The sequence below is a fragment of the Tursiops truncatus genome, chromosome 8 (genome assembly GCF_011762595.2).
Source record: "Tursiops truncatus isolate mTurTru1 chromosome 8, mTurTru1.mat.Y, whole genome shotgun sequence".
In the NCBI taxonomy this organism is placed as follows: Eukaryota; Metazoa; Chordata; class Mammalia; order Artiodactyla; family Delphinidae; genus Tursiops; species Tursiops truncatus.
This window is the reverse complement of record NC_047041.1, coordinates 94,367,780-94,391,868: the sequence shown is the minus strand read 5'-3', so window position 1 is coordinate 94,391,868 and position 24,089 is coordinate 94,367,780. Positions and strand designations below refer to the sequence as shown.

General features: G+C 36.1%; 1 protein-coding gene across 28 annotated transcripts in view; it reads left to right on the top strand.

Moving 5' to 3' along the window:
- Positions 1 to 24,089, top strand: part of PHF21A (PHD finger protein 21A) — a 194,522-nt gene that overhangs the window by 6,906 nt on the left and 163,527 nt on the right. For all 28 annotated transcript variants that reach the window (XM_073808829.1, XM_073808832.1, XM_073808825.1 and 25 more), the window contains one exon: positions 23,700 to 23,740. The gene's annotated coding sequence lies outside the window, so the exon portion shown is untranslated. The remainder of the gene's footprint in view (positions 1 to 23,699; positions 23,741 to 24,089) is intronic.

The window sequence follows — 24,089 nt, the reverse complement described above, 5'->3', positions numbered from 1 at the left end:
GTCTTGCAGAAAATAGGGGTGTGTGTAGAAACTATATACATAAATTACAGCTCAAAGTTGTCTACTTGGGTTTGGACATGTTATTGATTGCTTAAAAAAAAATTTTTTTTTTTTTTTTGAAGACGTCAGTGGATGAGAGAAATGGAATTTTTTTCCCCTGAGTGTTCTTTTCACACGTGTGTGTGAAATGAAGGGTGAGGAGTGGAGGGGGTAAATATTGAGTAAGGATTTGACAAAAGAGGAACTTAAGTATTATTCGTTTTTTTGTTGTTGTGTGTGTGTGTGATGGTGGTATGTGTATAGCTATAAGAATACATTTCCTAATGGGTAGTATTAAAGTACGGGAAATGTTTTCTTATGAGAATTTCCTTCAAGAAAAATTATTCATAAAAACATAACTTGAAAGAGTGTTAAGAGAAAAGCTGGTAAAACAATTAAAACTTTTTTGGGGGGTGGGGAATAGAAAGCTTTGAAATTGATCAGACTTTAAAAAATTGTTTTAAAAATTGTGTCTTTAAATATAATTTAAAAATTGTAACACATCTTTTTGCTTTTTAAGGATTTCTTTTATATGCTTATCCTGTATAAGGTTTTTCTAACGTGAAAATGTTGATCTAAATGTTAATTGATACTTTTTCCAGTATATGCTAAAGAATCTGTGCTAGGGCAGAGAACAACCAAATTTTATCTGGATTTGACTAGGCCCTGATAGTAAGATCTAGTCAGATTGTGCTAGATAGTTCAGTTTCTTGAAACTTACTGTGATAGGGGGAAGTGGTTTACTTACTACAAGTCCCAAGATGCATTGCGGTTTTTGCCTAACTCCAGAATAGAGCATTGCATGCTGGGACCTGTAGTTGATTTAAACAGTACAGGGAACCCTTCTCTCCTGTCTACTCCATTTTATACACAGCTTCCCAAGCCTCTAAGAACTTTCTGCTAAGTAAAGTTTGATTGCTAATATCATGGTTATTACGCTGCTGATATTCTAAAGTGGGTCTTCAGAAACACGCTAGTGTATTAGTTTACCTTAGATGAGTTTGCTGTTTTTTTAAGTCAGTTACTGTAAGATTTACATGTAAAATAGCGTACGTATGTATATAGAGTCAAAACTTGACTTCGCAGTTGTAAATTTTTTTTGTCTGTGACGATATAGGTCCCTATAATTACAGCATTAACTGATTGCTAGTGTGGGCATTAGAATTAGAAGACTATTATTGTGGGGCCGGATATGTATGCTGTTCTCTTTTCTTTGAATGGGGACAATTATTCAGTAAAGTTGGACGGAAGGGTATTTTTGGTGCCAGTATTTAAGCTCAGAGTTTTTTATTCTTCTGTAATGATTGTCAACATCTTGAATCTCAGTATTCTTTAAATGGAAGACAGACTCCTGAAAATAAATGTGATTTTAGTGTAAATTTAATACTCAAAGGTATAGGCTGGAAGGTAGAGAAAAAGGGAAGGTTTCTTTAATAATTTGTTTATGTTTTCATTTGTAAACTTAAAATTTCTGTCCTTTTGAGAGTTCTAATACTTTCACTTTATTAACTACTGTCAGTGTTGTTGCGGGGATTAAACGTTAAAATCTGTGAAAGTGATTAGCACAGTTCCTGGCCCATAATGAAGGCTCAGTAAATGTTTATAGAGTTAGCAATAGTGGTAGTAGTAGTGGTTATTGTTATTTTAAAAAATATTATGCTTTACATTTTTAACTCTCTTTTTACATTATTACTTGATCAGAAACCCAGGATGTTCTAACAAGGCCTTGAGATTTTTGGCCTATGGTAATGATGTGGCAATTCCCTGGAATTTTTTGCTGTACTTAAAATGTCTTTGCACCTCAGTTTCTCCCTCAGTGATAGATGCCTGAGGTCAGACAACCAGCCAGTAGCAGAATTTTCACCAGGATTCAGCTCTGCCTATTCAGTACTCTTTGCCACTGTGCCATGGCCTTTGGTTGACTTTGGAGAGTTCAAAAGATAATGAAAATTTCTTTGTTAATAATGTTTGCACTGTTAGAACATCCAAACTAGTTGACTAATGAAAATAAGGTGCTGCAAAAATGTTCCTCGTGTCACGGTGTATGTAACCTTGGAAAAATTCTGTTGTGTTTAGAAGCATGAACCAGTCTGTCACCACAGTTCACAGTGTTATAGGATTGATGTATTGGAGGCCAGTGAGCAGCAGCCCCAGAAAGAAAATGTAGTTTCAGGTCTGTGGGTTGTACTTAAAATGTTAGTTCAAAGAAATCATAAGTCTTTATATTATTTTTCTCTTTTAGGACACTAACTTCTTTTAGGCTCTTGAGATTGTTCAAGGATATTTTTATCTGCATGCTTTTAGCTTTTTGAGAAGGGAAAGGGACACCTGGGAATACTGAAAAATGTAAGCATAAGTTGTGGTTTGTGTGCCTTAGAGTGTATGTAGAATCAGGGAAGTGTCTTTCTTATCTGCTTCGCCAGTCCCTACTCTAGCAGAGTTCCTCAAATGTTATTACTGAGGGCTGCTGTGTTTATTTAAGAAAACTCTGCCTTTAGTAGTAATTATTTAAGTACTTGTTTATACAACAACCCATTCCACTATAATAATACTAACCTTTTTTTCCTCACAAACGTGAACTGAACCTTGTTAATGTTTGCATACTAGACATGAGATAGATTCTTTAGCTGTGTCATAAATTTATGGTATCTGGTCTGATATTCTTCCACATTATGAATGGTTTTATTTACTTCATGTTAACTTGTCTTTTCAAGATGTAATATTAAAATGAAATTAATCAGTGGTTACAAAGATGTTAAATTCAAAGGGCTAAATGTAAGGGAGAAAATGGTCTCTGGTATTAATTGGCCAGTACAGGAAGTTTGGATGAATTCTGTTCTACATTTTATAGTGTGCACACTTGTGTGATTCCTGAAATACTGTAGTTAGATATAAGGAGAGGAAACAAGGAGAGTAAAACTGGGCAGCCATGCATAATTATCTGTAGAGTTCTCTGACACACCTAAATTATTGAGCACAGTTTTCTGTCTTTTTTTTAATGAAATGTCTGAGACCAATGTAAATGAAATGGTTGTGATGGTGTCAGAGGACCTGGCTTTAAGATCAGTCCTGTCACTAGCTATGCATTTGAGAAATTCATCCTAGCTGGGCTTTAGTTTTCCCAGTACTGTAGTAAAATGGGGATAATGGTAAAAGCCTGCTTCACTATGTTGCTAAAAGGATTAGATGAGATAATACTCATGAATGTACTTTATAGACTAAAGAAGTATCAATACATATAAATTGAGTTTTTAATCACTAATAGATGGCTGGATTTTAAGATATTTCTCTATGTTGTGTTAACAATGTTAATATTTAAAAAAATTTAAATATATGAGTTAGAATCATAATTGGTGATCTAGATTCCCCCCACCCTCCCACCATGGCCAACAGACAAGTTCTTAGCATGTGTTCACAGTGTAGTTCTTGACAACGTACGCTGATGCCTTTGTGTGTATATATCATATATATAAAAATATCACAAATGTACTGGTGTGTTACAGTAATGAAAAGTTTCAATTATGGGTTTTTATATTGAAAAATATTTTTATGTGTTAATATACAAATATACACAAATATACATATTTGTTCTTAGAGAAATGGCATAGGTATAAGACTTTAAATATTTGGCAAGTTGTGAACAGTTTTTGTATTTTAAAGTTATCTATTATAATATTAATAATAATTAACATTTGCTGAGTGTTTATTATGTTTAGTACTAAGCTTTTTTACATAAAGGATCTCATATAATTTTAATCCTCACAGCAATATTCTGAGGATTTACTGTTATTATTCTACTCCCATTTGACAGATGAGGAAATGAAGGCTTCCCTGGAATAACATAGGTAGCAAATCATACAATCTTACCTCAAGCCCAGGTTTGATTCCAGAGCTCCTCCTCTTAAGTGTCTATAATGCTGTACTAAACTGTGCAATTCCCATAGAAACCTAGCAAGTGAATTACTAAAGAAGTTTTTCAATCTACTGAAATGGCCACAGCTATGACATATCATTTTAAGAATGTTTCATCTGATTTTGGTTGGGTTAGGTTGAATGTTTTGGAAGTAGTAAGCACTGGAATGGATTGGAAATGAAGGCATTTGGGATAGTGTATGTCCTGTCCATCATTGTATGCCCATTGCCAAGCACAGCGCCTACTGTGGAGTGGGGTCTAATACCTATTTCTTAAAGGTTAGAATTTGGGCACGGGAGCACGATAGGTTATTTTATAAATTTTTTTAGTAGATGCAGATAGATTACATTGGCTATTTCAATTAGTTGTTATTTAACTTTCAACATTTTAGAGCGTTTGATGGTAAGTGTCCTTTCTTTTAATATTTAATGTTATTTTAATACTTTAAAAATATTAAAAGGCAGAGCATCGGAGTTATAAAAGTAATACTTGCAATATAGATATGTGTAAAGTAGAAGACTAAAGTTATCCCATTCTCACCTACTTAAAAATTTTCCTGTGCATTTAACTATGTATAATGTATATGAATTTTCAAAATAAGTAGAATCATACCATAATACTCTCTTGAAGTTTACTTTTTTCAGGTGGCTATTTAAAAAACTTGCTTGTTTTTGAACATAAGGCTCAGGTGGGAAATGGGAGTGAGGTTGGAAGGAGAGAGGTGGGTAAGATTTGTACATTAAGATTATAAACCTAATGCCCTAGACTGATTATTACCTATGGGGCAAAAAGCATTTTAAGTTCTTTTTACTTGCACCTAATGCCTTAGAAATGGCCATTGTTATTTAAAAAATTTTAAAGTCTTAACTGATGTAAAATGACAACATTGTTTTCTGTGCTGCACAAGTAATTTAGAAAGTATCATTTCAGAATTAAATTCTGCTAGTTTATTCTGGTAGTTATTTATAAAGAGATCAGTTGTGGTTTCAGATAACTTTTTTTTTTAAACTGGTAGTCTCTCTTCCTGGTTGTTAGGAGGGATTCATTCAACATTTTCACAGTAAAGTAGAGTTTTAAAACCAAGAAAATGCTTGTGCTGTTTTCATTAGTAACGGCTCAGACCAGTACTGTTTAATGGGCATCCAGATATCCTGCCCAGGAATTAGTTCTTCATATGAGTAGTGTTGGTGGAACTCACCTTCATCCCTATCCCTATTTACTCAGCCACCTTCAAATGCTATACTGGTAACCCAGCATTTTTTAAAGCAGTAAAAAAAGGTAAATTATTGGAAGTGCTGATAATTTATTGAGTGCCAGTAATTCATTTTTCTGGTGTTACATATATTAAAAAAAAGCATACTCAAGACATTATAATCTGCATTAAATATCTTTTGATTCTGGCTTTGAGAGTTTTGACTTGTTGATAAGGTTGTTATTCATAATTCACCTTTGTAATTTTTAAATTAAAAAATTTTATTTCGTAGGTAATAAGTTTTTCATTATAGAAGTTTAAAAAAATTCTAATTCTAGAATGCGCTCCTATCTAAGGTGATTTATACTTCTTTAGACCCGTATTTAGTGAAGTGCTAAAGCATGGCCTTAAAATTCTAAGAATTGGATCTGGTAGGGTGTAGCAGTTAACTAGTTTTAACAAGCCATGTTAAGGTTATTTCTTTCTTTCTTTATTTTTTGGTTATTTCTTGTTGGTAGCATTCATGTGTGCTTTTCATTTTGTGTGGCTCAGACCATGCCCTAGAGAGTATTTTATTATTTCTCATGATAATTTTATAAGTGTACAAAGGACTCAGTTCATGTCATGGACGGTAAAACTGAGAACGGTAAAACTGAGGCAGAGACAAGAATTTGAGTAAGTTAATAGCAGAGCCTAATTTTCCGACTTTCATATTCTGGTTTTGGTCTTCTTAACCTGTAGTATCCAAACTTTTAAATATTATGGCCCCCAGTAAATGTATACTTAGATATAATTTACTGAACCTAGTATTGTGTGTATGTTATAAAACATATAGGAAATTAGAAATTTTTAAAAGGATGAGATTTAAAAATATAATTTGTGTTTCCTCCCACGGTCCTCTTCTTTCCCCCGGGTGGGCACACCCACTTGGAGACTCGCAGTGGAGATAGACTATTCTTCTGCAGAAGAGGTAGCCATGGGGACACCTGGAGGACCGTTGGTACAAGGTGTGGGGCTTTTAAGTTGGAGCGATCTTTTACAGCTTTTTAATTTTAAAGAAACAGCCTTTCTTTCCGTGAAGGCTGAATGGTCGAGAGTAAAGGCCTTGAGAGAGGTTAGCTTAAAAGACAAAAATATAGGCTTTATTTGTTTTCTTCAGAGTTGTCCAAAGGGAAAAGGCTGGCCTGCCCTGAGCTCCTGCTCCCACTGTGGAGATGGCAGTGGCTTTTTCTGTTGTTGTCAGGCAGTTTATAGAACGCAGGATAGCTTGGTAAGCGTCTTCTCTGTGCCTGATATGACGTAACATTGTGGAGTATGCAGCATGCATGTTAAGTACAAGTGGTTGTATTTGGCTTGTTGCTGCAGCATTTTTGAGGCTATCTGAAAAAGCAATTATCACTCGATAGAGTTGGATATGTGCAAATTATTGAAATCATCATTTCATGAAGACCAAACTTTGTAACTTGAATTATCCTGTTTAGTATTTGTTTACTCCCCCTCCCACCCCCCAGAGCAGAATTCTTTTTCTGAAAGGAACAGATGCCGTTAGCTTATCAGGACCTGATACTAAAAAGCCCACAAAAATCTTTGTGCTGCTTATTTTCTTTATTTAATCTATATGCAAAGCATATTGTAATTTTTGCTGTTAGAGGGTTTTAAGGTGATGGTTCCTCCCCACCCTTTTTGTGCTCAGGAGAGATAGATCAGGAATGCCAAATTGACAACTTGGTATAAAGAAATAATGACCACTGAAATAAAACAGGAGTTCAAATAAAAAGCAAACCAGATACAAATGTAGAATGAAAATATCTTTTAGTAAAATGTTAGCATGCTGTACTTGGAACAGATGCCACATTAATTCAAAAGAGAGCCCAGAAAATGTGGCAACTTTACGATGTCAATGGAGGGAGCTGCAGTAGTTCCTGTTCTCATTGTGTCAGGTTCTTAGTACCTCCAGGTCCAGTCCTGTTTTTCTATTTATTTTCTGTACATGTTACATGTTAATATACAAATATTAAATCCATGCTTAATATTTTTATTTGTTATTATTAAATACATTGTCATATTAATAGATATTAATATAAAAGCCCAATAACTTGTAATCCAGCAGTAATGATTCTTGTTTTAAATATGCATATCAACATTTGTAGAATCCGAGGCAAAAATGGGCTTTTCTACGCACCCTTCAAGGCGCATTTATGATAATAAGGTAGTCTAAGAATTGAGACTTTCAAAGAGGCTTACTGCTTTTTGAATGTGGAATTTGGACAAGTTACAAAATTATGAGAATTTTGCATTTTTTTCTCATTTAAATTTGTAGTTATCATTGGACATTTGTTATGATTTTTAAGTAGCTTAGATTCATTCATTCCTTTTGCTGTGTTTTTTATGGTGTTTGGGAAGAGGATGAAAGGGTGATGGAAGGGTACTGTGCACACTTGGGTACTTCCAGAGTGACATTCATTTTATAGAAGATTGCACAGGGACATCTCTGAATTGCCTGTAACTTGCAGTGCATGGTTAGTGTGTCTGGGTGTGGAGGGAGATGGGCTGGGGGCTCTTAACCTGATTTACAGTGTGCCACTTCCTGAGCAGTGCAGTGATCTAATCACTAGGGGCATATCTTCTGTGTCTGTAAAGAAGTCTGGTGCGCATGCTTAGAGAAGCACTACTAGTTTTCTCTCAGTCAAAGCATGAAGGCTTACAATTTACTCATTTTGTGAAAAGGTTAAAAGTTTTGTTTTCATGCCATTCAAGACAAGGGAAGTTTTTAGCATGGCAGTAGAGCACAGTGGTTAAGAGTATGGGCCAGTTAAGAGTAAGAGTACGCATAGGCTCAAATCCTGGCTTTGCTCTGCGCAATCTGGATTTGTATTAGCTCTGTGACAGTGGCCAAATCACTTCACCTGCTGTGCCTCTGCTTCAGTTTCTTCACCTGTAAAGTATGAATACATAATAATACCCTTTTTCTGAGGTGGTTACGAGGAATAAATAAGTGCCTGACACGTAGTAAGCACTAAATAAATGGTAGCTATTGTTAGCTATTATTACTTAACCTTAATTCTGGATTCTTCTTCTCTTCTCAAGGCTTGAGACAAATGTTGCATAGTGGGGAAAGAGCCTGAGCTTGGAGCTCTGACCTCTGGTTTGGAATCTTAGTGCAACCACTTAGTTGAGTGTGTGACCTTGGACTAATTATTTAAGCTCTTCTCAAAAAAGATGTCTCCTGTACATGCTGTATAACAAGCATTGTGCTGTTCACTTGGACTTCATTTTCTTTACTGATGACATAGGGATGATAATACTAACCTCTTTGGATTGATACGAAGATAAAATGGGGAAGTCTTAGGACACTTTATAAGCAATAGCTGCTATTATCATTGCTTTTGTTACAGTCCCTCTAAAAGTTTATGGGAAAAGACTAAATATGGAACAACTTAGGAAGAGAGGAGAGTTTTCTTCCTGAAACGTCATTAGAAAAGGTATGGATGGTAAAGTGATTTAATGAGTTCTTGTTTGTGAAAACTGCTGAGAGAAATATAGAATACATGGGAGGGTGTCAGTTATTACAGAGACTTTAAAAAGTATTTTCAGGGCATTTTATATTTATTAAAACTCTTAGCGATGAAAGATTTTTTTGCACCAAGATACTGGTGTTTATAGTAGGTCACTTAGCACCAAGGCAGTAGTAGATAAAGCATTATAACTCACAAGTTCAAAATACTAATCAGCTGGTCAGTCCATTGGGTCTGTGGCTCAGGACAAATTGCTTGTGTTTGTTTAACCCTTGAGAACGTATGCTTGGTGTAAGAACTAATGGAAACAAATGTAGAACCCCAGAGATATAAAAGTGGCATACAAATGCTTTCTAGTAATGATGGACACAGTTTATTTGCCTTTTGGTTTTGAGCATTTTTCCTTTGTGAAACTTCCTCTCATCTGGTGCCTAGTCTTTTCTTACAGTGATTGTTATTTTCTTTCTATATTTAATCATCATATGTTGAGCCTAGAAACTGGGCCTGAGAGCAGGTTGATTGTGAGAAAAGCCACACTTTAAGTTTCTGCCTTACAGTGATCTCAGAATTAAGATTTTTTTGGTAAAGAATTTGAGTTTTTAATATATTTTGAGGTTTCTTTAATGTATTTTTGAGTTTTCAATGTATTCATTAGTATGTAGGTATCTGTAAGTGTATCTATAGGTATGTATGTATCTATCTGGTAAGTGAAACCAGTCATTGAGGGAAGGGGAATGATCATTAAGTATGAAATATAATTAATCTTATTCATTTACTGTCAATTTAGATCTGAAACTTTTTTGGTCTTTGGTCTGTATAGTTTTTTCCCTGAGATTCAACAAGTGTGTTTGAATATAGTATATGTTACCACTAGTGAGCATTTGAGTTAAAAATAGAATAATAGCTTCCATTAACTTTTTGTTCTCATTTACCCAGCTGCACCATTTGATAAAGGCCTAGTAGGTAGATAGAAGTATTTAGTGTATTTTATTTTATTTTCTAATAAATTTACTTATTTATTTTTGACTGTTGGCTTCGTTGCTGCGTGCGGGCTTTCTCTAGTTGCGGCGAGCAGGGACTACTCTTTGTTGTGATGCCGGGCTTCTCATTGCGGTGGCTTCTCTTGTTGCAGAGCACGGGCTCTAAGTGGACAGGTTTAAGTAGTTGTGGTACACGGGCTTCAGTAGTCGTGGCGCACGGGCTTAGTTGCTCTGCGGCATGTGGGATCTTCCCGGACTAGGGCTTGAACCCGTGTCCCCTGTATTGGAAGGCGGATTCTTAACCACTGTGCCACCAGGAAAGTCGTACTATATTTTATTTTGTCTGTGTTCCTAAAACATTGTTTCTGCTTTCTGAGCAGAAATTCCAACAAGTTTGTTTTGATAAAGTGCTGTACTTTAACTCAACAAATATTTTTAAAAATAGAGCAATTTTAATTTTTTCAATTAAAAAATTATAATACTACTTTACAATAGCTAGAGTAAGTAAAGCTTTGTAGTCTTAGACTTAGCGTAGCATGTGTACTGTGTTTTCTTTATTTCAGCCTGTATGCAGGGCCTATAAAAGTTGCTTCTCTTGGGTGAATGGAATTGTAAAAAGTTTAGAAGTATATTTCATTTTAACAAATATAGGAGTTAGAAGTGGACCCTATAGCCTCTTTGGGGTTGATTTAAAGAATTACACAATTTTGAAAATCATTTTGTCCCTGCCTGATTTGTAAAAGGTGGGCTACTTATGACAGGGCTGAACTCCTGTTACACTTGTGCAGGAACCTGTCCAGTTCATGATGCATTAGCTACTTTGTAGAGAGATGCTGCCATCGACCCTCCATTGCTTTTCCTCTCCCCTCTTCTTTACAGTCTTTTATGTCTGTACTGTGCCTATACTATTCCCTGTCTGCTGTGCATCACTCCTCCAAAGCAACCACCATCTTACTCTGTTTCTCTTCAAAACATAACATCATTGTAATTATTAGTTTTTAAACAGAGAGAGCTGTTATCAATACCTTAAGGCTTAACAGTTTGTGGACCTCTCCATTTTGGGCCCTCAGCCAGGAGTTGGATAATAGCTTAAAATCACTTCCAAAGTAACTGAGTATTTGTGAAACATTTCATGTCTGGACTAAGGGAGAGAATAGAAAAAGACCTTTTTACCTCAAAAGTTGCTGTATTTTCTGGTAGGGGGTGAGATGGGATCATAGAGGGGGAGGGGGAAGCCTTGTTAACTTAACTAAGATAAAGGAAATAGGAAGCATTAATTTGTTAGACTGCCCTTTGTAGTCCTATGGGCCTAATTGGAGAAAGAAAATGGAAATGTTGGTGTTGCTCATTCTGAAAGTATTTTGATTTATTAGTAGAGAGAGGACTAGTAGAATTTCTTTCTTTAGTTTGTAAAATACAAAATATGGTTATGATACCTTGTTATTAGGCATTGATTGCTTTCATTTCATTGTTGGTATTTGCACCATAGCAGACCTATTGTGCAAGTAGCAACACATTTCAGATTTTTCTGTAGTGATTTTGAACTGTTAACTGAATTGTTTTGGTAAGAAAAGTAAAAATTGGAAATCAGTTGTAGTTACATGTAATGGCTATCTTGGTTTTAAATTTGGTGGCTTCTAAGATCTGTACCAGGCATTTAATCCATTATTCAGTTACACATAGAGAAAAACATATTTGAGACAAGAGCTTTAACTTTATAGGATTTAAAAAAAATTCTTTTTATGGAAATTTAAAAACATACACAGAAGTAGAGTGAATAATATTAACAAACCCCACGTACCTGTTAACCGAACTTCAACAATTATCTGTATTTTGCCAAACTTTACGGTATGTGAAACATAACAAGGAAAGTAATTTTATGTTTTTAGAACATGTATTACAGGTAGATATGTTGGTATACTCAAAGGAAAAGTATGTGTGCCAGAATGTTAACTCTTCATACACCGTAAATTTAACAGTGGTAATCATCTTTTAGGATAATGTTGCTTTCATTAGTTTTTTGACTTATTGAAGATATCTGAGCCACCATCAACTTGATGGAGAACCATGTCTGCTGGAAAGATTTTAGCTTTCTTCTCTATCTTTAGAAACTCAAGATTATTAGTTTTGAATTTACTGTTCTTATGAGTTGCATTTAATTTTATGTGCCCTTGCCTCTCTGCAATGTTTGTGTGGACCACCGGTAATGATCATTTCTAGAGTATGTCAGGCAATATTTAAGTCAACTTAAAGTGGAAATCACTAAAGCCTGTTCTATACTTTATCCTGCATATTCTGTTTCTATTTTACCCAAATGTATATATTGATTGACTAGGGAATACATATTATAACTTGTGAAAGTTTGTTGAGGAGGGAATTTTGACTGTCTGCTATCCCTGGACCTGGTAACAGTTTTTAGGATGTTAGAACTTAAGTTATTGTTTGTTTCTCTTTGGAGGGGTAGTAAGTTGTGCGTGTGTCTCCAGTTGTGGGTCCTGTTCATTAGTAGTTACTACAAGGTGATGGTAGCCTTATTTCTAAATTTCCTTGCTTTTATTAGTTTAAATTAGACCCATGGGGTAATTATTCCACGCTGATGCATGAAAAAGCATACATAGTCATTGGTGGTTGTGCATCTAAACCCCTGTACAGTGCATTGGAAAGATATCTTTTAACATTATGATGCTGTTTGGAATACTTGGTGAAAGGAGTGTACTTATTTAACAGGACTCTTAATAAGCTCCCACTATACCAGAGATATCTTTTAAAAAATTATACTTACGAAGACTTTGTAGTATTCCCCAGTAGAGTTCATCTAGAGCAGCAAAACCTTTCTAAAATAAAACTTATTCCTTTAACCGGTATTCATTTAAGTGGGTTTCTCTGTACTTGGTTTCCATGGAAATAGCGAATAGCTAACGTTATTTATAAGGTAGAAGTAAAATAGGGTGCCTAATGGGACCCCATGCTGCTCTGATGAAGAGACTTAGGAAAAAAATCCATGCTCATGGGATTTTTTTTTTAAACAAGGTTAATGGAAGCCCTGATTTCAGTCTTCTGTAACAGAACATATTTTTGGTTTTAAAGGCTAGCATTAATATCAAGCAAACTTCTTTTCTGGTCTGTATTGCTTTCACTTTCAAGTTTTAGGACCACTTACTTATCAGCATGATTGAGGCTTTATGCTTCAGACTCATGTTTCGCTGTGGTTTTTGTTTCAAAAGTTAAAATCCCCAGCATATTGTAGCTGTTTCAATTTCTCACTGACATTTCAAAGTACAGATAAAAAGCTAAATGTTCATTAATGATAGCAGTGATGGTAAAGAATCAATACGTTGGACTACATAGTTTTTTTTTTTTTTTTTTTAAATGTGAATGTTATGGAACCATTTAGTTTTCAGGCCTTAAGTCAGGGTTCTTTTTCATTAGTGTTGTAGAGCTAAACCTATGTAGTTAGAGAGAAAATATTCTAATTTTCTGTGGGAGATGGAAGTGGGGAAAATCTTAATTTCTCTTTCTTTAAAAAGTGGATTGGGCTTCCCTGGTGGCGCAGTGGTTGAGAGTCCGCCTGCCGATGCAGGGGACACGGGTTCGTGCCCCGGTCCGGGAAGATCCCACATGCCGTGGAGCCTGCGCGTCCGTAGCCTGTGCTCCGCAACGGGAGAGGCCGCAACAGTGAGAGGCCCGCATACCGCAAAAAAAAAAAAAAAAAAAAAAAAAAGGGGATTGTTGCCAAAGCCTTTTAAGTGAAATAAATGTTAGTTCTTTTAGTCTTTGAATGGGGATTTGGGATAAACCTTGGCTTTTTCCTCACTGCTGCGGTAAGGCCTACTCTTAGTTTTCTAGGCTTACAGCAAAGCCTTGTGTTTCTTAAGCCCCTTCATGTGAAAGAATATCATTCCCTTTGTGTTTGTGATTGATGTGTGTGTACGTGTGTGTGTGTGTCTCACTAATTTTTTTATAGCCTGAAAGGCACCTGCTCATTTTTTAGCCTGGTGGGTACAGCGGTGCCATATATATATATATATATATATATATATAAATAAATTTATTTATTTATTTATTTATGGCTGCGTTGGGTCTTTGTTGCTATGCGTGGGCTTTCTCTAGTTTTTTTTTTTTTATCATATGGTTTTTATTCTTCAATTTGTTAATATGGTGTATCACATTGATTGATTTGCATATATTGAAGGATCCTTGCATCCCTGGGATAAATCCCACTTGATCACGGTGTATCATCCTTTTAATGTGTTGTTGGATTCTGTTTGCTAGTATTTTGTTGAGGATTTTTGCATCTATATTCATCAGTGATATTGGTCTGTAATTTTCTTTTTTTGTAGTATCTTTGTCTGGTTTTGGGATCAGGGTGATGGTGGCCTCATAGAATGAGTTTGGGAGTGTTCCTTCCTCTGCAATTTTTTGGAAGAGTTTGAGAAGGATAGGTGTTAGCTCTTCTCTAAATGTTTGATAGAATTCACCTTTGAAGCCATCTGGTCCTGGACTTTTGTTTGTTGGAAGATTTTTAATCACAGTTTCAATTTCATTACTTGTGATTGGTCTGTTCATATTTTCTGTTTCTTCCTGATTAAGTCTTGGAAAGAATTTGTCCATTTCTTCCAGGTTGTCCATTTTATTGGCATAGAGTTGCCTGTAGTAGTCTCTTAGGATGCTTTGTATTTCTGCGGTGTCTGTTGTAACTTCTCCTTTTTCATTTCTAATTTTATTGATTTGAGTCCTCTCCCTCTTTTTCTTGATGAGTCTGGCTAATGGTTTATCAATTTTGTTTATCTTCTCAAAGAAATAGCTTTTAGTTTTATTGATCTTTGCTATTATTTTCTTTGTTTCTGTTTCATTTATTTCTGCTCTGATCTTTATGATTTCTTTCCTTCTGCCAACTTTGGGTTTTGTCTGTTCTTCTTTCTCTAGCTCCTTTAGGTGTAAGGTTAGATTGTTTACTTGAGATTTTTCTTGTTTCTTGAGGTAGACTTGTATAGCTATAAACTTCCCTGTTAGAACTGCTTTTGCTGCATCCCATAGGTTTTGGATCGTCGTGTTTTCATTGTCATTTGTCTCTAGGTATTTTTTGATTTCTTCAGTGATCTCTTGGTTATTTAGTAACGTATTGTTTAGCCTCCATGGGTTTGTGTTTTTTACGTTTTTTTCCCTGTAATTCATTTCTAATCTCATAGCATTGTGGTCAGATAAGATGCTTGATATGATTTCAATTTTCTTAAATTTACCGAGGCTTGATTTGTGACCCAAGATGTGATCTATCCTGGAGAACGTTCCGTGCACACTTGAGAAGAAAGTGTAATCTGCTGTTTTTGGATGCAATGTCCTATAAATATCAATTAAATCTGTCTGGTCTATTGTATCATTTAAAGCTTGTGTTTCCTTATTAATATTCTGTCTGGATGATCTGTCCATTGGTGTAAGTGAGGTGTTAAAGTCCCCCACTATTATTGTGTTACTGTCGATTTCCTCTTTTATAGCTGTTAGCAGTTGCCTTATGTATTGAGGTGCTCCTTTGTTGGGTGCATATATATTTATAATTGTTATATCTTCTTGGATTGATCCCTTGATCATTATGTAGTGTCCTTCCTTGTCTCTTGTAACATTCTTTATTTTAAAGTCTATTTTATCTGATATGAGTATAGCTACTCCAGCTTTCTTTTGATTTCCATTTGCATGGAATATCTTTTTCCATCCCCTCACTTTCAGTCTGTATGTGTCCCTAGGTCTGAAGTGGGTCTCTTGTAGACAGCATATAGATGGGTCTTGTTTTTGTATCCATTCAGCAGGCCTGTGTCTTTTGGTTGGAGCATTTAATCCATTCATGTTTAAGGTAATTATAGATATGTATGTTCCTATGACCATTTTCTTAATTGTTTTGGGTTTGTTTTTGTAGATCCTTTTCTTCTCTTGTTTTTCCCACTTAGAGAAGTTCCTTTAGCATTTGTTGTACAGCTGGTTTGGTGGTGCTGAATTATCTTAGCTTTTGCTTGTCTGTAAAGCTTTTGATTTCTCCATCGAATCTGAATGAGATCCTTGCCAGGTAGAGTAATCTTGGTTGTAGTTCTTCCCTTTCATCACTTTAAGTATATCATGCCACTCCCTTCTGGCTTGTAGAGTTTCTGCTGAGAAATCAGCTGTTAACCTTATGGGAGTTCCCTTGTATGTTATTTTTCGTTTTTCCCTTGCTGCTTTCAATAATTTTTCTTTGTCTTTAATTTTTGCCGGTGTGATTACTGTGTGTCTCAGTGTGTTTCTCCTTGGGTTTATCTTGTATAGGACTCGCTGTGCTTCCTGGACTTGGATGGCTATTTCCTTTCCCATGTTAGGTCAGTTTTTGACTATAATCTCTTCAAATATTTTCTCTGGTCCTTTCTCTCTCTCTTCTCCTTCTGGGACCTCTATAATGCGAATGTTGTTGTGTTTGATGTTGTCCCAGAGGTCTCTTAGGCTGTCTTCATTTCTTTTCATTCTTTTTTTCTTTATTCTGTTCCACAGCACTGAATTCCACCATTCTGTCTTCCAGGTCACTTATCCATTCTTCTGCCTCAGTTATTCTGCTATTGATTCCTTCTAGTGTAGTTTTCATTTCAGTTATTGTATTGTTCATCTCTGTTTGTTTGTTCTTTAATTCTTCTAGGTCTTGTTAAACATTTTTTGCATCTTCTCGATCTTTGCCTCCATTGTTTTTCCGAGGTCCTGGATCATCTTCACTGTCATTATTCTGAGTTCTTTTTCTGGAAGGTTGCCTGTCTCCACTTCATTTAGTTCTTTTTCTGGGGTTTTATCTTGTTCCTTCATCTGGTACATAGCCCTCTGCCTTTTCATCTTGTTTATCTTTCTGTGAATGTGGTTTTTGTTTCACAGGCTGCAGGATTGTAGTTCTTCTTGCTTCGGCTCTCTGCCCTCTGGTCAGTTGCGGCGAGTGGGGGCTACTCTTTGTTGTGGTGCGCGAACTTCTCATTGCAGTGGCTTTTCTTTGTTTCGGAGTATGGACTCTAGGCACCCGGACTTCAGTAGTTGTGCCACGTGGGCTCAGTAGTTGTGGCTCGCGGGCTCAGTAGTTGTGGCTCGTGGGCTCTAGAGCGCAGGCTCAGTAGTTGTGGCGCATGGGCTTAGTTGCTACGTGGCATGTGGAATCTTCCTGGACCAGGGCTCAAGCCCGTGCCCCCTGCATTGGCAGGTGGATTCTTAACCGCTGCACCACCAGGGAAGTCCCAGCAGTGTTGTATTGAGAAATGAGGCAGTATGGAACACAGTAAGGTGCTATGATTTTTGTTTAGTTCGTTTTGGTCCTCCTTGGCAGCTTGTGATTGTTATCCGTCCGTCTGGAAGTGCTTTGTGATTATTCCTGGCTATCAGTGCAGCAGGAGTTTTCTTCTGTGTTTTAAAGGCAAGGATTGAAGTGTACTTAGGGCTCCATCAGGGGAGGAGTTTTTGTTTTGTTGTGGGGTGTGTGTGTGTGTGTGTGTGTGTTTCTTTGGACAAGCTTCTGCTGCAGTTGTTTTAATCCTGTTGAATATTTGTGTGAGGTGTTTTATCTACAGCAGTTCACTAGTTTTTTTCTGTGCATATTGGTGCTATTTTTAAAAATTTCCTTTATGTGGTAATTGTTCTTCTAGTTTAGCTTTTTTTCGTATATTTTTAAAATTAGGTGTTTACCAATGACCTTCCTTAGTGAGTTTTACTTGAATTATATTTGTGCTTTGGAGACTTAGGAATTGGGGTCTATTATCCCATCTCTGAGAGAACAAGTCCCAGTAGTTGCAGTTAGTGCAACAGAAAGAGTTTTCACAGATGCACTGCTGGGCGTTGATCCTCCTCCTTGGTGCCTATGGTTTACACCCAGAACTCCCATTAATGTTAATAGGAGGCCCTTGCTTAAATCCCTATACACCAAGAGAAATCCAAACTCTTTTGTAATGCTGTATAGATATCTCAGTTGTTTTTTTTTGTTGATGGTAAGAGTTTTGGTCCTGAGGTTAACTGATTATTAAGATAAGAGTTTGAGTTGTCTTGGGATATGGGGTGATTTACTAAGTCTGATCTGTAATTAAGGTTATGTTATGATGATTAGACTCAGAAAACATTTATACCTTTGTGAACTGTGGAAGCTTGTGAATAAGAATTTTTGTACTTTATAATATGATGAAGCAAGATTTCTTCTTTGCATTTATTTTTCTTAATACTTATCCACTACAAGATAAATGATTTTACAAGTTTTTGTACATATTGTAAGAACTTAGTAGAAATTATTTTTTTCATTTGTAAGCCTTTCCACAATTACTCTCTAGCATTTTAAGTCAGCTAATGCTGCTCACGTTTTTCAAGCATATAGGAGCTAATAATCTGCACTGTCTTAGCGTGTGGACATTGCAATCACTGGTCAAGGATTAGATAATCACTGTTTACTATACTTATCTGAATTTTTGGATTTTTGTTACTTTGTGTATAGTCTCATGGAAGGATTCCTGGATTGAGAGCAGTAAACCTGGGTTTTAGACTGGGCTTTCCCTCTTATAATCTTTATAGCTTGTGGCTAGACATCTAGACTTTTTGGACCACTGTTCTTGAAATGAAGGTATGGATCTGGCACTCTGGGGTGTCCATTCTAGCTTTAGGCTGTTTGAAGGCCCACTTTCCCAGGTACCAAAGGAAATAGAGGACTGCAAGGCAACGGTTCCTAATCCTGGCTGTCCATCAGAATCTTCTGGGGGAAATTTAAATAAAATATAGATACCTGGGCTCCAAATCAGACATAATGAATTCAGAATCTTTCAGGGTAGGGCATGTGAATCTATATATTTGTGGAAGTTTTAGAGTTATCCCGATTCTAAGTTTGAGAACTACTGGTGCAAGACATTATTTCTATTCTACTTGTGTGTGTGTGTCTAGTTAGGGAAATACGACAGGTAAGTAACAGTGTGAGACAATATGTGGTTAAATTCTAAGATGAATGAGAGAGATGATAAACAGTTTGAGAATTCAAAGAAGGGAGAACTGGGAGTTGGGAAGGTCTCCATTAATCATGAGTCTTTATCTGGACCCTAATGACTGGGTGGGATTTGGATAGGCAGAGAAAAGGTAAAAAAAAAAGGGTATTCTTGGTATAAGAAAGAGCATCCCCCAAGTGAAAGTTTGGGGAGGAGAACAATTCTGATGAATATTTTAGTCCTTTAGTATTCTACTCTTGCAACTGCTATAGATTTCCTAAACATTTGAGGGAGTGAGCTGTGAAGATATTTGATGGGAGAGAGTGTTCCAGGAGAGTCCTGTGAAGGAAACTTGTTTGGAGTTTCAGAAGTACAAAACAGAGGCCAGTGGCTGGAGCAGATTGAGCAATGGGGAGAGGAAAGGAGATGAGGTCTGAGAGTAACAGAGGCCCAAATCACTTAGAGCCTTGTGGGCCATTGTAAAAGACTTCTGCTTTTTCTCTAAGTGTCATGGGAAGCCATTAGAGGATTTTGAGCAGAGGAGTAACTAGCTCTGTCTTGGATTTTAAAAAGGTCACTCTGGCTACTGACAGAATAGACTCTGGGGGGCAAAGGTGGTTGTGGGGAGGCCAGTTAGGAGGCTGTTGCAGTAATGCAGGTGAAAGATGATGGTGACTTGGACCAAGGAAGTGGAAGTATATTTGAGACAAGTGGTCAAAGTCCATGTATTTTGAAGGCAGAGGCAAGATGGTCAGTTACAGGATTGGATGTACAGTGTGAGAAAGAGAGGAGTCAATGATGACTTTAAGGTTTTGACTGAAGGGATAGAGTTGCCATTTTTTGAAATGGGGATGACTCTGGGGAGGAGGTTGGGGGACAGGCAGTCAAGAGTTTAGTTTTGGACTTGCTGAGCTTGAGGAGCCAATTTGACAGGTGTTGAACGGGCAGTTTGATATATGAGTTTGGAAATCAGGGGAAAGGTCTGGGCTAGGTACAAATTTGGGAGTCACCAGTACAGATCCTTTTATATAGCTATGAGACTACATGAGATTACCTAATGGGAAGAGTTCCAAGAACCGAGCCTTGGGGCACTTCAACATTTTGAGGTCTTGAGAGATGAGAAAGAACTAGTGAAGGAAACCCAGAAGAGTGGCTAGAGAGATTAGGAAAAAAATTGAGGGTGAGTGGTGTCCTGGGAGTCAAGAGAAGAAAGGATTTCAGGAAGGAAGAATGGTCAACTGGGTGAAATAATACTGTTCGAACAGAGAAATGAGGGCTGAGACTTTACTGTTGAGTTTAGCAACAGGGGGGTCACTGGTGATCTTAACAAAATTGAAGGAGGCAAAAGCCCTAATGGAGTGGGTGCAGTAGAGAATGAGAGGAGAGGAACTAGGGACAGTGACTTTGGTTAACTGTTTCAGGTAGTTTTGCTATAAATGGGAGTGTAGATGTGGGACAATAACTAGAGAAGTATATGGAGTCACGGGAGGCTTTTTTTTTAGACAAAGGAAACAAAATGATCCAGTAATGAGGGAAAAATTGATGCTTCTTGAGAGCGAGGGGAGAAGTGCTAGAGTGATGCCCATGAGAGGGTAAGGTTAAGAGGGATGGGGGCAAGAGGGATGATTATGATACTGAGGCCTAAAGGACTAAATCTCATTTAGCAGGATTCTGCTTTTTCTTCTGAGCATTTTTTGCCTTTAAATTTATTTCAAACTTACTATATTCTGTTAGAATTAGGAAAGGCAGATAAAAAGCAGTAAAATTTACTGTATATAAAATTAGTGTATCAACTTGGTGTAGTAGAAGAGATTGAATCTTCTGCGTACGGTGACATTTTAAAGTGTCTTTGAATGACAATTATCTGTGCTATTCTAGTCCCTTATCAAAATTTATGATTGAGCACAGACTATAAACTTAATTGTTCAAAATTTGTAATGGGGTGGATTTTAGCCTAATTTAAAACGTGATCTAGTGTTGAACTTTTTCTCTGCAAAATTTGTTGATTGTTTAATGTATAGTCTTTATACACAAAGGTTTTAGATGTTTTACAAAAGGTACTTACAAAGTAGTTATTAATCACTTTTGATTTATTGATGATATTTTAAATTTTACAACCACATCAGAAATTTGAATGATTCATTTCTTTACCAGCTCTGATTAAAGCAGCTACTTGTGAAGTTCTGGAGAGGAGGTGAACAATCTTCAGTTTGCAAAAAATCACATGAAGTTATGTTAGCAAGATGGTATTCCTCTCTAAAAGCAAAAATAATTTCATTTACTCCAATTTATGTGTTTTGAATGTATTTTTCAAGAACAAGTCTATATTTTAAAAATTTAATAAGCAAATAAGGCAAAAAATTTGAACTACCTTAGCTACAAGTGTGAAATATGAGAAACAAATTAAGTGGACTTTGAATCAGCTTAACATGAGGAAATCAAACTTGTATTTCAGTCTTATATATTTTGCATATGGATAGTGTAAAAAGTACAAATTTATATGTAGATCTTTTTTGCTGCTAACTCATTTTTATTAAATTACAGAAATAGAATATATATATATATTTTTTAAATCAGTATCCCAACGGTAGTCAATAATCAGTCTTTAGAAGGAACACTTTGGTAGTTCTGATGCACAGTGTTTAAGAATCACCAGTCTAAAAATAATTTACTCTTTTCTGGGTATCTGAACCTCTGCGAATCTTATTTAAGTTGTGGATCCTCTTCCCAGAATTCTCATACATTCAGAATTTAGCATATAGTATCATGGAGTTGGCAAACCCCTCTGAAGCCTATTCACGGGAATCCCTTAGGCATAAAGGATCTCAGGTTTTAAAACCTGCCCTAGATAGTTTACTTATGTGATTTTTCTTTAAAACTTTATACGAAGATTTTCCCAAAAGTATTTGGTCAGCATTTATTGTAGTTTATTTCTTAGGAGAGTAACTGCTACAGCTGTTTAAGAGGAAGTGAGGTCTAGTGGAAAGGCCAGTTCAGTCAAAGGAATCTCAGGATCTGTAGATTTCTCTCCAGCTTTACTACCAGCTAGCTGTGTAACCTTCCGGGAAGTCAGTTAACCTCTCGGGCTTTGATTTCCAATGTGATTTCTGCAGTCCCTGCAAGCAGTTTTCTGAGTAGTTTCATGATATCATGGCAAAATTCCTTGTCAATTAGGGATTGACTCTGCTGTTTATTTTTGGAGAAAATGCCCCAGAGATAAGGTGCATCCATGGTCCCTTTTTACTGAATATGATTTTCAGAAGAGTTTATTTGACTATACTTTCTCAGATGCCATATGAGTAAAAGTTAAAATCCTAACCCCACCCTGATCATTTTGAGTTTCAACATATTTTATATATTCTGGGTATAAGCCATTGTTATTATATGTATTGCAGTTATAATCTTCAGTTCTGTGGATTGCTTTTTCATTCTCGTAAGGGTTTTTTTGGGGTTTTTTGGGTGAACAGAAGTTCTTAATTTTAATTTGATCCAATTTATCTGTCTTTTCATTATATTTTAAAATGACAGTATTTTACTTCCTAATCAACTGTTTTTATCCAAAGTCATTCATTTAACAAATAATGCTGTGGGAGATCGATGCATAATTATCCCCAGCATGAAAGAGCTAATAAGAAATGCCTAATAGGGAAAATAAGCCTGCAGCAGAGAGTTAAGAGTCCACTCAGTGAATTCATTCATTTAACAAATATTTACTGAGCATTTACTTCATGTTTTTGTTTGTTTGTTTGTTTCGGCTGCACCGTGCGGCTTGTGGGATCTTAGTTCCCCGACCAGGGATTGAACCTGTGCCCCCTGCAGTGGAAGCATGGAGTCCTAACCATTAGACCACCAGGGAATTCCCAAGAACCCACTTGTTAATAACCACATCATTCTACAGATTTTTGCATCATTTTTCTTTTGGTTGGGAGTCATTCTAATCTTGGTGATTAAAATTGCCATTTATATGGACTTTAGAACTTTAAAAAGTGCTGCTGCTAAAAGAAAGGCAGGATAAAACAGCAAATTGGATTTCTTTTGGAAATGAATGTTAACTGCATGAATCGGGGCCCTTTAAAATTATTTTACTGTGTGTTTGGTATGACTGTACATGATTAAATAAAAATTTATAATTTGGATGACATGAAGATTTTTTGAAATATCCCTTAAGGAAATGAGAATTTACATTATACCTATTGGAGTAACATAAGTCAACAAATGTACTGTGTTTAAAGCATAAGGATGATTCAGGTTTGGAACATGGTATGTGGAGTTTAAATAATTTAATACTTTAATACTAAGGGAAAAGTTTTAATATTTGCTTCCTAAATTTTTTTTTTTAACTAAAAAAGAAGTTTGGGGCAAGGAAGAGTTAAAAATAAATAAACAATATAGCCTGACATGACCTTGAAATTAACTTAATGGAGTATAGTTAATCTTAAAAAAAAACAACACACAGTTGATAAAAGCATCACTGAGCATTGGATTGAGATCCCAAAACCTTGATTTTCTTTCTGGCTCAATCACTGATTAACTGTGTGGCATAGGGAAAGTCACTTTTGTGTTATGTGGTTTACAGTTTCAGGTGGTGAGACTTTAAGATTGTGAATGAAAAATTAAATTATGACTATACATATAAAATGCTGTGAATTTTAAGCCTTATATAAAACAAATCCATTTCAAGATTAATTGAAAAAAGGCCTTTTAAGTGGACCAAACTAAGGGCCAGTGATGTTAGCCTAATTTGTAACATAGAGCAGCAAACAGTGAAAGTTCCTTTGTTGGGGATGAGGGTTGTATTTCTGTGTTACTTAGATGAGGTGCATTTCATTTCTCTGTCTCTTAGGAAAGGGAAGCCGTCAACTACTTAGTTTTTCTTGTCTTGAAAAAGCTGTGGAAAAGTGAAAAAAACTGGAAAAAGAGATCTAACTGCCCTTGAATTCTTTCCTTGTTGTAAAAACTACCTATCTCTTTTTTTTTTTCTTTTGGTTTTAAAACTTTGGACATTTTTGTGTGTGTGTGGTTTTTTTTGTTGTTGCTGTTAAAAATCAGCTTTTGATGACATGTCATAAATCTGTGTTTGTAGTCTAATTCCATTTTCCCCTTCTTCTGTTGTAGGGAGCAAGAGAGCTGAAGGAGAGCCAGTTTCCCCAAAATTGGTAAGTGCTTTCTTCAGGCAGCCATAGTGTGCCTGATGCTAGTTGGATAATAATTCAAATGTTCAGTGATTTTTATTTTTTATTTTTGCAAAAAAAGCTCTCTCCCAGAAATGAGAATGAGGCTTTGCTGTTTGTACTGAGTGAAAGTGAATTTTTGTCTAATTTCACGTAGCCAAATCTCAAATGCATTTGTGTTCCTAATAATACTGCTAGGCATGCATGTTCCTGCATTCAGTAACCTCTTAAAATGTAACGGTCCCCTTTGCGAAAAATGTCCTTAATGCAGTGGTTAGGGCTAAAAATTAAAAAATCAGGAAATTCAAACGTTAAGGTTCCCATTGTGTTTTGT